The sequence below is a fragment of the Balaenoptera musculus genome, chromosome 12, assembly GCF_009873245.2.
Source record: "Balaenoptera musculus isolate JJ_BM4_2016_0621 chromosome 12, mBalMus1.pri.v3, whole genome shotgun sequence".
Lineage (NCBI taxonomy): Eukaryota > Metazoa > Chordata > Mammalia > Artiodactyla > Balaenopteridae > Balaenoptera > Balaenoptera musculus.
The window spans coordinates 79952972-79965627 of record NC_045796.1 but is presented as its reverse complement, the minus strand read 5'-3'; the positions used below and the strand labels follow the sequence as shown (position 1 = coordinate 79965627).

The following is a 12656-nucleotide window of genomic DNA, read 5'->3' as shown; positions in this document are numbered from 1 at the left end:
GCCCCAGCTGCCTGCCAGGACACCCCATAACCTCATGTTTTAGCTCCTCAGAGGCCAGATACCAGCTTGAACCACTCTTTGTCATTAATGCCACACCATTTGGATCCTGTGTTCTACCTGTTGCCAGTTAGCTACGTGCATGGGCCTTGCCTGACGGAGCCTAAGATACGTTCTTCAGGATGAGCGGCTTGAATGGATCTCACTCTGGAAACGGTTGTTTTCACACAGCTCAAATCCTTTTCATTGTCACACAATAGTAATGATAGTACTGTTGAAGTTCAACTCCTATGAAAGTTCTGGGAACAGAAATTGAAATAATAATCCAGACATAAATCAAATTGCAGGATTTTAACCATACATTCATGCTACGTGGAAAAACAAGAGCTCTTTTTTTTTTTCTCTAATCTCTCTCTCAAAAGGACAAAATTCTTTACTTTCTGAGAAACCACAAGTCACTTTCATCTGGTTTTCCCCCAGTGCTCTCCTCTATTTGAGCTTAGTGTTTCACGTGTTCATTTTGGTGAGGTTCCATTGCAATACATCACCAGGAACACATGTGTTCCACCGGGACCTTATTCCCTGGAAGATGTGAATGGTGATGTAAATAACAGCCTCATTGGAATTTGAAGGAAGTAGTGCAGGAAAGAAAGCTATGGTGAAATAAGGCAAAATCAAGCAACTATAATCAATATTTCCTCTTGGGGTAATGTGGGTAGTACTGACGCTGATAGGGAACTTCAAGGGTATTCATCAGCTGGAGCTGTCAGCAGAACATTAATTAAATGGCAGCTGTTGCTTTACCACTTGTAGGGGAGGAGAGCAACTAACTCCAAAATAGATTTCCAAGGATAAGAACATTTCCAGCTAGTAAACCAAATAAGAGCCTGGTTGTGTTGTGTTTTGTGTGTGTGTGTGTTTTTTTTTTTTTAATGAATTTTGCAGCACATGAGTGAAGAGATGAGGAGCAATTAGACTTGTGTCAATAGTTATGCATTTAAAGTAAGAGTTCTAGTCTGTTGTTAGAAATATACATACATCATGCTAATCGCAGCTACAGAGTCTAGCTTCCACTCAGTTAAGCATTCATTACTCTCTGATGCTCTAATGAACATTTAAGATGTCTGTTGATTTTTAACTTGTAATAGAAACAATACGTGGTCATTAAAGGTTTAGAGAATACTGAGAAGCAGAGAAATAATCACCCATGGTCACTGATTGTTATACCCATGTTTATATAAAAAAAATTATGTTCAGTCCAATTACTGATCAAAACTGTTCAGTAATGTTTACTTCCTCAATTCCATGACATTTAAGAGATTCAACTTATTGAGCACTTGTTTTATGAAACATGGCTCTAAAAAAAGTCCCAAGTCATACCTGAATCTATATATCACGTTAATTTTTTAAATTTACATGTAAATATTTATCATAGAATATTTATTATAGTCTTTCACTTTTTGTTGAGTTGCTATTGCTTACAGAAATCTGTGCTATAGTGTTTGCCATTAGTGAGTTTCATCTTGATAAAGTTCATTTAACCAGACGATGTATATAGATTTTTCCCAAGGTGTAAAAAAGCCTTCTCTATAGAAATTTAAACTTACATAATCAATCAGAAAATTAATTCCATAATGCAACCTAAAAATGTATACTTTAAGAGACCTTTGGAGTACATTGACCCTCCAGCCAGTCACTTCCATGGGACAGACCAGCTTGTTTCTAATGCACCTGCTGCTATAGAAGAAGCGAAGTGATTAATCCCTTCCTGTTGTTGCTGAGGTCATGAGAAGTTAGGGGGTGGTAAGAAAGTCCAGAGATGGGGTAATCCCAGGGAAAATGGTGAACACAGCCAAACTCACAGGGTTAGGGGAAAAGTCAAGGTCTGAACGAGAGAGTAGAGTTTGTGGTTAGAATTTCCACATAAAGGTAAAAAGATATGTGTCCAAAAGTAAGACAGAAAATATTATAACGGTCCACAAAAGAAAGACAGGATAAAAGAGACAAAGTCACTGGGGGAAATGGAACCTTTGAAACAGTCTCTAAGAGAATGGGTTGTCTCCAGTTGGCACACTTATTGGGAAAATAAGAGAATGCAAGGACCCAATCTCCAGTCAAGCAGCAAACCAGTTAGTGGGATCTCAGAGCACCAAGGCCAGCTGCCACAAGACCCCTGATGCTGAAATAGGGAAGCAGCTGCCACTCAGCACCTTACATTCTCAGAGTTGGCTCCAGAACAGCAAAGTGATTAAGAGATTAAGAGCACAAGCTGAGGAGTCCAGTTGCCTGGATTCAAATCGCAGATCTGCCACCTGCTTGTCGGAGGGCCTTGGGCAGCTCCCTCAGCCTCCTTCTCTGTAAATGTAGAGTGCATGAGTAACTGCCTCACTTCTGCCTTGTTAGTGCCTAACACATAGAAAGCAGTGATTAAATATTGGCTACTTTGTTGTTTATTATGATCATGTGATAGAAAAGGTAATAGACAGCCTCAGAAGACACTGTAACTTGTACCAAGTGACCTCTCTTCCTTCATCCTAGTACCTTCTTCTTTAAAATGAAGAGATTGTATTAGATAACTGGTTCTCAACCCTGGATACACATTAAAATCACATAAAAGCTTCCAAAATAGATCAACACTTGGGCACGCACTCAGGCCAGCTTGAATCAGAACCTCTGGGGCATTGCCTGGACATCTGCATTTTCAAAGCATCCCAGGTGACTCTGACACACAGGGAGTGTTGAGAACCGCAGACTAGATGACCTGATGGTCCCGAGTGAGCTCGGAGTCTAGAGGTTTCCACCCTCTTTGGTATGGGTGGCTCCAGGACCAAAACTGTATGATCATCGACAGTGTGAGACTCAGAGCCCCCATTCCTGCTGGAAGTCAGACCAGCTGTGGCAATGCCAAGAGAACTAGGAGGTCTCACAGAATGTCTGAATTATCATGCAGTTTGGGTGCCAAGAGGAATTTAGAATAATTGAATGAGAAAAAGAATACTTCCAGAAGCCAACCAGTGAAGCCCTTTGTCTCCAAAGGATATAACACTAATTCTTTCCCTCCTTTGACACTGTTACACCTTTTTACATAAAGACCGGGAGGACAAAAGGGAAATTCTTAGTTTGTTTGTTGTAAGGAAGTCAGGAGAGATCATGTGAATGAAAAAGAGTGCCTTAATGAAATATAATACATCACGACCTTTATTTTGGATTAAATAGGTCTATGCCACAGAGCAAAGAGTGTATTTGCTTCAGGAAGGTGTTTAGCCTGTCAGGTAAGTAGCCTACAAGTCCTGTGCGCTGACCAGTAGTGAGCACGTAGGAGCGGGGCTGGGGTGTGCTACACAGTTGTGACAAGATGCTGTTTGTAATTCATAGAATAGAATTTCTCAGAAGGTAGAGATTCATTCTGCTATGTGTTTATTTCACGTGAAACATTCACCTTCCTGGGATATTAAATCCTACCACCTGGGATATTTGATATACAGGAAAAGTAGAGTATTTATGGCCACTGGCGTAAGAAAAAGCAAAGCATTATCTGCTCCATCAAAATTGTATTAGAACTGCTCTCCTTTTACTTCAGGTAGTACAAAAGTTAAGTGTCATACAAGTAAATAGAAACTCAAAAAATTCCAATTATATCCAGATAGTCAGATTTTTGGCATCATTGGAGATGACTCGGGTTTTAATAAAGAGAAAAGAATTAAATAGAATAATAAAATATCTCATGCCATTGCTCCACTGTAGCAAACCACTGGCTGAACAGTATCAGGTAATTTTCCTTAAACTACAGCCAGCTCTGTTTTTCAGAAGGAAAAACATGCTGTTAGGTTGACAACTCACTCCCTAAACAAAGTCATTGGGAGTCAATAAGGGCTCTTATACAGAATGAGACTTTCTGTCCCTTTCCTCAGTACCTCCCCCAACAAACTTACACACACCACCAAAGGCTTCTTCCAGAATTATTGCTACCAACAGCTGGAATAAGTATGTTGCAGGACTCTCTCTTGAACCACTTAACAAACGGAATGCTCATGACCAAGGCAGAGATCTGCAGAGCATTTCATTACAATAGAAGGGGGAGTTCTAACTTGTCAACAGGAGAAACAACAGACCAAAACCCCCAATGGCATCAAAGGATCTGGCTACAATAGCACCCATAATAGATCATAAATTCAAATGCTCCAAGTCTTCCTTCTCCAGAGAATCATCTCGGCAGTGTAGAAGCCGAGAACCACGCTGTGCCATCCACCACTGTGGAAGAAGAGCTTCCGTGTTCCAGGGCCCCTGGCCTAGCTCTTCCTGGGTCGCCCAGCTCCACAGGCCATTGCAGCTCCTGGCTCCACTTCAGGACCCTGGAGAAGAGCCCCACTGGCCTTTTGACCCCAAATCTCTTTGTTCTTTGCTCTTAGTGTATCTTTTCAGACTGCAGGGTCACATTCGACACCTTTCACCAAAACGTCTCACAGTCACCTAGGTAGAGGTCCTCCTTGAACAACTGCCTGCATTACAAGAAAGTGGTGAAAATATGGGCTAAATAAGATCAAATTGCCTGGGTTAGAATCTCAAATCTACCACTGAGCAAGTTACTTATCATCTATAAACCTCATTTTTCTAATCCATAAAGCAAGAGATTAAAAAAAAATAGTGCCTCATCGGGTTGTTATGAGAAGTAAATAAAATCATTCACAGTGCCTGGCACAGAAAAATCTCCAGCATATGCTATTATTGGCATCACGTATATATACTAAATAATTATGCATAGCTCTATAATACATACATTAAGTAGATAATCTATATTATATGTAGCTGTTATTATCATTATATTATCTATTATATCACTATATAAGAATTGGGATTCAGATTTCCCAGTCACTAGTAGGAACACCTGGCATGCTGGGCAACGATCTATGGAATGAACAGAATATGGAAGGTGGGGATTTGTCACCAAAGTTGAGGGGTCCCCGAGGAGTGAATTCTACCAAAGCAGCTGCCTTCCTTAAGGACCAAACAACAGGCTGTGACCAAAGCAGTTGGTCTGGCGGTGTCCAAACCAGAGGATGAGATCTATCAAGACAGCATGTGAAAGTTAAGCTTATATGTAAAGGCCCCTCCCTCGTCCAAATTCCAGGCTGCCCGTGAAGCATGCGTCACTCACTAAACAGTTCATGAAACACAAAGAGCCTTGAATATCTCAAGTGTCACATTTCAAGACTTATAGAATAATTAGGAAAAATCTGAGCTGGCAAAACTCTTCCTGGCTTGTGCTGGCAAGCAGAGCATCTTTGTTTTCCATTAGTGTGTGTTGTCGTCACAGTAACTGCAAGGCCCCAAATACAGGCCCGGGGTGTCATTTCCTCATGTACTTAGGCTGCCACACTGAAATAGCATTATGAACTCAGCAATGCCTCTTCCTTTCCTGTTGTACCTCAGTCAAAGAAGCAGGCCCTAAAAGGAGTTACTTAAGACATAAGTATATTAAAGACATATAAAGAGAAATAAAGTCCATTTATCCCTATTACTGTATCGCCTATGACTCATGTGTGTGTCGGGGGGGGGACCTTATTTTTGCAAAGATCTTTTATATAAACAAGGCAAGTTGGCAGTAATTTGATTGTCTTGGTGATGTCAGCAGTCTACTGTTTTCAATCAAATTGCCTTTTGGCTTTAAATCTGTAGCAAATCATTTTTTAAAGAATGCATTTTGCCAACTCTGATATGTCCATTTCATGGCTTTCTTTCACCTTTTCCTGACAAAGATAAGCAGCAGATAATTCACTTCTTCAAAGTAACTTGGAAAGATTCAAAGATTGCAATTACAATTATTGAAAAAGCAAAAAAAAAAGAGAGACTGTTTTCAAGTGTAGACATATAAAGTCCTTGGCCAGTGAAGCAACAATTGTTTTCATCTATGTTTTGGTGAAGGAGGTAGGTGACAGCATTTAAGCAAAAAAGCAAAAACAGAAAAATCCCTGAACCTTAAGGGTTCAATGAAAGTCAGACCACTTGAGATAAATTCTGCATTAGCTTTAAAAATTCTTTTTAAAGTCTGTCTTTCACAGACCTCAGAAACACATAAATCACACAATATTATGCACATTGACACCATTTCCCAAAAAGGAAACGCAACACCAACCTTCTTTTGACTTTTCAGTGCTGCTGTGGCTTAAACAAAGCTCTCAGGGACTGGAATGCTGCTTAATATCGTATTTCTTCATCTCTTTGCTGGGAGTTTCTCAAGTTCTGCAATCAGCTGGTCAACAGCCAACTGGAGCTGCCCAATTCATGTTGGACTTTCCTTATGCTAAGTTCTTACACAACTCGCTGCCTAGCCTTTGAAATTACACTGCCTCAGCTACTGCCATGGGGAAAGTTGTATTCTGCCTGCAGCCTTTTCTCTTCTCTGATTAGCTAAAGAGTAGGACTGACCATTTAAGGAAAAAAGAAGAACATAATCCAAAATATTTTCCTGAGGTTCCCATATTTTTGCCCTAGAACCTTTATAATGTATTCTATAAAGCCAGGAAAATTCTTTTCTTCTTTTCTTTCTTTTCTTTTCTTCCTTTCTTCTTTCTTTCTTTCTAAAACAAGGTCTTCATTAGAGAATGATCATTCTGAAATTCAGTTTGCCTTATCTTTTAGAAACTCATCCTTTCAATTGTGAAAAATAAAGCAAAATGGACAGGTCTAAACTGTGAGTACCCTGCATAAGCTAGTAGAAGTTACTAAGAAACTTCTCCATTTTTGAGTGCCTCATATATTTTTGTTAAGTTAAATATACAGAATAGTGAGCACCCCATAATATACTCATACATCTTTATGAGGTAACACTCTTTTTTTGCCTTGGAATATACTTTCTTGCCATGTTTAAGAGGAATGATTAGGATTAAGGGCAATGAGTAGCAAGAATTCACTTGTATTTGGTGAGGTTGAAGCTAGTGTGAGACGACCTTTTTTGGTCTTTTCATTTTTATCTGTTACTAGGTTAGTAAAACAAAACAAAACATCTAAGGGAAGAAATAAAGAATGATAAATTTAATAATATATGCCTCCTTGGAAGAGGAAGTCTCCCAGCGTAGTCGGCTATAAAAGAGATACCCAAGCACTACGTATAAACACACTTTATCTCCAAGTGCAAATATAGAAACCATGGAACGGTCTATGCTGTGGGTGATTTCTTGGCCTTTTTAGTAATAATTCTATAAGACAGCACACTGCTGAGTGATAACGGAGGGATTGAAACATAAATTCCATACTAAATTATTGGCTGGAGCTCAAACTGTGTCTGCTTGGAGTACACAGCAGCAAAGTATGTCCCTGACAGGATTCCACATTTAAACAATACATTCTTCTGCCTTTCCTATGATCTATGAACCTGATTTTACAAACCGTCTGTATCGAAGATTTTTGTGTGCAACAAAGATTAAACTAAACAGGTAACTATATTTAAGGTGTACTAAGAAAGCAAGAATAGCATAAAATTATTGAAAAGTCTATTGGGCAACTATAAGTTTTATCAACTCGTTTAATCTTCAGAACAACTCTATGAGGAAGCTAGTATTATTCCCGTCATTTTAGAGATGAGGAAGCTGAGGTACAGAGGGTACTTTGCCCGGGGTCGTAGTGAGCTGAAACCTGAATTCAGGCCGTCTGACTTGCCTATGCAATTAGCCTTTCCTGACTCCTCCATCTGAATGACACATCCAGCTCAGATATAAGGAAGCAAAACGCATTTTATTAGCTTATCTTTCATTCTACTGCTACATATCTTTAAAATAATTAACGTATAAACAAATGTATGTTGCGGGCTTTTAGATATTATTTTTCTAATAAGCTGTTACCAGCCTTTTTTTCTCTTAAACCTGTCTGCTGAAATAGATCTCAGCCTAAGCTCATTCCCTTCACTTCCCATGGTGCTGCTGTTTTAAAACCCACACGTTAGAGAGGGGACAAATTAGTGAAGATGTCAATTAAACAAGCTCTGTAAAATCTTATTTCTTAGGGCAACTGTTTTGTGAAGAAATGCTCATCTTCCAAAACAGACAATTAGTATTAGTTGAGAATGTGTATTTTACCACAAAGTGTCACTTCTAAAGAATAAGTAAAAATTATAACCACTGGGAAATCATTGCTAAATGGATATATTAAATATTTCATAAATTTCTTTGGGAAAATCCCATAGTGATTCTTGGTGAACACCCATTTAAAAGAGTAATTTTAACCTCCTTGGCCATCTTAAAATGTAAAGAGAATCCTTTTCTTTTGGTGAACACAGAAGAAAATTAGTTCAAAATCATGATTCATGCTTTCTCTCACACAGTAAGGCTACAGGTTTCAGGAGTGATTTAAAATAAAACTGAGAAATGTCTCTTTTTATAATATTTAGGGAAAAATAAAAAGGAGTAAGCATGATATTTAAATATTTTAATGTTCAAGGACAGATTTTAATCCATGACGACCCACAAATGGAAAGAACCATGATTTAAATGTATAGTACCAAAGGTAACTATAAATAGAATCTGGTACCAGAAGATGATAAAAGTATACGAGTTATAGTATTTAGAGCTCTAGGTGTATACACAGGAGATGCATGTATAAATATATATATATATATATATAAAGTCTTTATATATATATATATATATATATATATAGTCTTTATATATCAACCTTCCTATTTCATTCCCAAGAGGTACATTATCTCCACAATCAAATACACGAGCGTAGTCACAATTACTTGTAATTTTTCTGTACTCGGTAAAACTATGAAGACCTTCCTTGAGAAAGTTTTGAGATAAAAAGCTATTAACCACACTTATAGTTGCTTGTCTTGATTTTATCCTTACCTATACTTTCTCACATGTTCATCATTAGAAATCCAGAGCCAAAAATGTTCATAGAACATCCACAAGGTACATGGGGCTGAACCGCTCCAGGGCCAAGGGATGCTTAGGACAATGCTTTGTACCTGGTCGCCTTCATAAAATTGTTCTGAATTTAAAGAAGTAAACCCTGCTCCAAAGGACCCTAATTCTAACAGAGCACCCAACAGCCCAAACTAAGAAGGAATCACTTCTAAATGGTATGGTCTGGGAAATCATTGTGAAAGCGGGAGCCACTGATCTGGGTTTTAAACAGTGGACAAAGTCTCTACAGGAGAGAGGAGGAAAAGTGTTCCAGGCAGGAGGGAATGAAAAGGGCAGAGGTGGAGCATTGAAATATGCAGCATGGAGGTGTTTGGAGAAGGGCCCAAAATCTGAACCATCTGAAGCAGAGGGACACACTTGTTGTTGAGTAGTGGGAGCTGAGACTGGAAAAGTTAAGTACATGCCAGATGATGGAAGGTTCTCAAAATACCCAGCCTAGGTGTTTGTTTGGCAGCAACTAGTTGCAAAAGATAAGTGAGGAGTACGAGAGACAAGCATAAGAAAATTAACCCCATGGTCATGGGCAAGGGGGTCTGGATGGCAACGAGGGGTGGAAGGCGAGCAGCCCTGTTATAATCCAGACCAAGGATGAAGGGGACAGACCTTAGGGTGGTGGGAGAAACGGCAGTGGGCTCTCTTATGGTCAAGGGTCAAAATAACACAGACGTGAGCCTGAGTGAATGAGAGAACACAACCTGCACAGTTGATTGTTCATAAACTGGAGGAAAGCACGTGCTCTAACCTGAGCTATTTTTGATTCTCAAGGGTAAACTTACAGTCATGAAGACAATGATACTCAAAAATCAATCCATCAGGAAACATGGTTTCACCCAGGGCCAAATGCTGTACTCAGCTATCCTCACACTGTTCCACTCACTCCAAAAGAAATTACATGCCTCCGAAATCTACGAATGGCAGATTTTGGCTTTACACAGACATTTGTAAGCCAACAATGTGACCCTTCCTAAGATAAAAACAAGAAAAATGTAAAGCATTTAGTTCAGACTTTTTGAAACTCTTTAAAGACAAAGATACTTCATCTCCACTAAAGCACCAGAAGTTTCATTCTCTGATACCAAGTTTACCAGAGTGCATTTTGCACTGTTACATTCATTATACATGATTAGCTGCATTTACTTTGTAAACTAATCATGCAAGCAGAATCATGAAATATAATATGTACTGAAATGTATGTACTATTTCATTTTTCTGAGCATATGATATATAAGCTTTAATTAGTTTTTCTTAAAATAGGAACATTTACTGAAAGAGTTGATACATTCTTGTCAACAATTTGTTCAAAACTGGTTTGGGGTAAATTACTTCTCTAAGTTGACAAAATAGACTCAAATAATTTCTTTTAAAATGTGCATTTGTATCTTCTTTGAAATTATCCTTAGTTTAGAATATTTTTTCAAATTATCATGTCCACTTAGAGGAACAAACTTCTTACACAAATCCAACCCAACTACAGACACGAGTTACCAATACTAACCACGTCACCAATGTGCAGCCATAAGTTTTGTCAGATTCAGTGTGATATTGATCACGCTAAGCAATTCTGATAAAACAGCATGGAAACTCACGGAAGGGGAGACAGTACAACAGACAAAAGGAGGATTTCCTTCACACAATGGTGAACACATTCATACACACATACGTGCAACTTAAGAAAGAATTTTTTCTAATACATTCAATTTGAGTTTTAAAAATCAGAATCTGTCTCATCTATATACAAGCAATTACTCAATGTCTTTTTTAAAAAAAACACACAAAATAGTATTCTCCTGAATACTATTCAACAACTGCAAAAGCAGTGATCTGAACCCAGGCATATCTTGTGCCTAGTGAGAAGCACCCGGGGTGACTGTAATGTAACGAGGTCAGAACCAGCACAAGGTATACCAGTGTAATCAGAGAATCCGGCAAAGGAGAAGCCAGCCAGTCAAAAGCACAGCAACACAAACACCACGCAGGACTTGCCTCTCATTTACCACACAAGCTGCTCAGCTAGTTTCATTATATGAAAGTTATTTTGCTTCTAGGGAAAATATCCCTTCCATTGGTTAGCCATCCTCATTGTGAAAGGACTGTGAAGTTGTCCTTTGTCGTATTTCTGTTACCTGCCAGAAAATGATAACTTGGCAGAAATATTTTGATCACTATTAAAGCATCGTTACAACCTTTGTGTTTAGAAAACAATCAGATAATTCTGAGAAAGAGATGCCTTTCTGATTCCTTAAAAAGAATTCCCAGTGATCGTCATAATTCCTAAATGTGTTATCACATAGTGGAACAGTGAGAATCAAAGGAGACAGAGAACACAGAATCGGAGAGAGCTCTCTTCTTGTGGAAACAGAAATTTCTTAAGAGAGTAAATAGCTGTGTATTTTGGTCTTACCTGACTGGCAGCTCGTCTAACCAAAGGTACGTCCTTTATGGAGGTAGCTTATCCTTGGAAGAACCCAGTGGCTTGCCCCACAGCCCAAGAGAGACTGGAGTTCTGGAAAACTATCCAGCCCAAAAGAATACAGAGGAGAAAGCTTTTCCCACTTTCTTTCCTAGGACTAGCCAATAGCTGAAGTCATGCAGGAAACTGGGTAGAGAGAAGGGGAAAGCAGCTTCTTCTCCCTGAAATCCCGATCAGCAGAAATTGGAGGCTGTTGTATATCTCCCACCCAGACTTTTGTTTAAAAGTTTTTTCAACTGTTGCTAGGTGTTGGGTTCTGAGATTAGGTTTCTCCTCTTCTGCTCCCTTCACAGCATTGTCAGAGCAGTGACTTTGTCGAGAAGCTGAGCTCGCATGTGCTATATTTAACCAGTGTTCTCAGCAAGTCAAGCCTGTCAACAGCTGAGAAGTTTGGAGCCGGCTCTGCTCAGTTCCTCGGCAGCTGGGTTATCAGTGGATACAGCTCTGCTCACCCTGTAAAAGATTGCGGGGAAACGGCAGACCCTTTTAAGGACTGCTGCTCATTACACAGAGGTAATTATTGTTGGAAGCCCTTAAATGCAGATTGTGATTTGGAATCTAGGTTTTAAAATCTGAAAAGAAACAGCAGCAGTTGCCTTGAGCAGAGCAATTTATCAATGCAATACTCTTCTCAATTAGGCTTTCTCAGATAAACGGTCTTAAATAGAAAAGGCTTTTCAAACTGTATGACAACTCTTGGGAAAATTCACAGTAAGAGATCATTCCCAGGCAGCTTTTTACATTGATGTGTTGCATTCGTAGCTAGATTACATTCATACCTGGCATATCAGACTTAACCAGCTTATATACCTGACTGTTATTAAAGTAAGTTTATCATAAAGGAATGTCTATAACATTATGTTTTTTGAAAGGAAAATCTTAGCGTTCTCACTCAGGTCATTCATTCAAAGCAAGAAACGGAGAACACTCCAGGAAAACCAGGACTTCAGACACCTCTGGTTGTCAACAGCTTTGTCTCATCATTAACCCTCCAATCTCCAAAACCAGAGAGTGATCACTTCTACCCTGAACTCCAACATAAAGAATGTCTCAAGATATTTTTATTTGCTTTATTCTATGTCAGAAAATAGTATGAATCTTCCAAGATTAAGAATCATGAAAAAAAGTGTGCTTAAAACTATTCTTAGGACTCCCTTACTAATTACATATGTGAAATTAACAGTAAGAGGACCTGAGAGAGTGTCTTTTAGCCACAAAGTAGGAAGGGAGACACACATGCACACACGTGCTCACACACACAAAAA

The 12656-nt window shown here is 38.9% G+C and overlaps 1 protein-coding gene across 2 annotated transcripts in view; it reads right to left on the bottom strand.

Annotated features, from left to right (window-relative positions):
- FILIP1 (filamin A interacting protein 1) overlaps nucleotides 1–11718 on the bottom strand; it is a 195297-nt gene extending 183579 nt beyond the window's left edge. For both annotated transcript variants that reach the window (XM_036871532.1, XM_036871531.1), the window contains exon 1: nucleotides 11323–11718. The gene's annotated coding sequence lies outside the window, so the exon portion shown is untranslated. The remainder of the gene's footprint in view (nucleotides 1–11322) is intronic.
- Nucleotides 11719–12656: the final 938 nt, after the last annotated feature.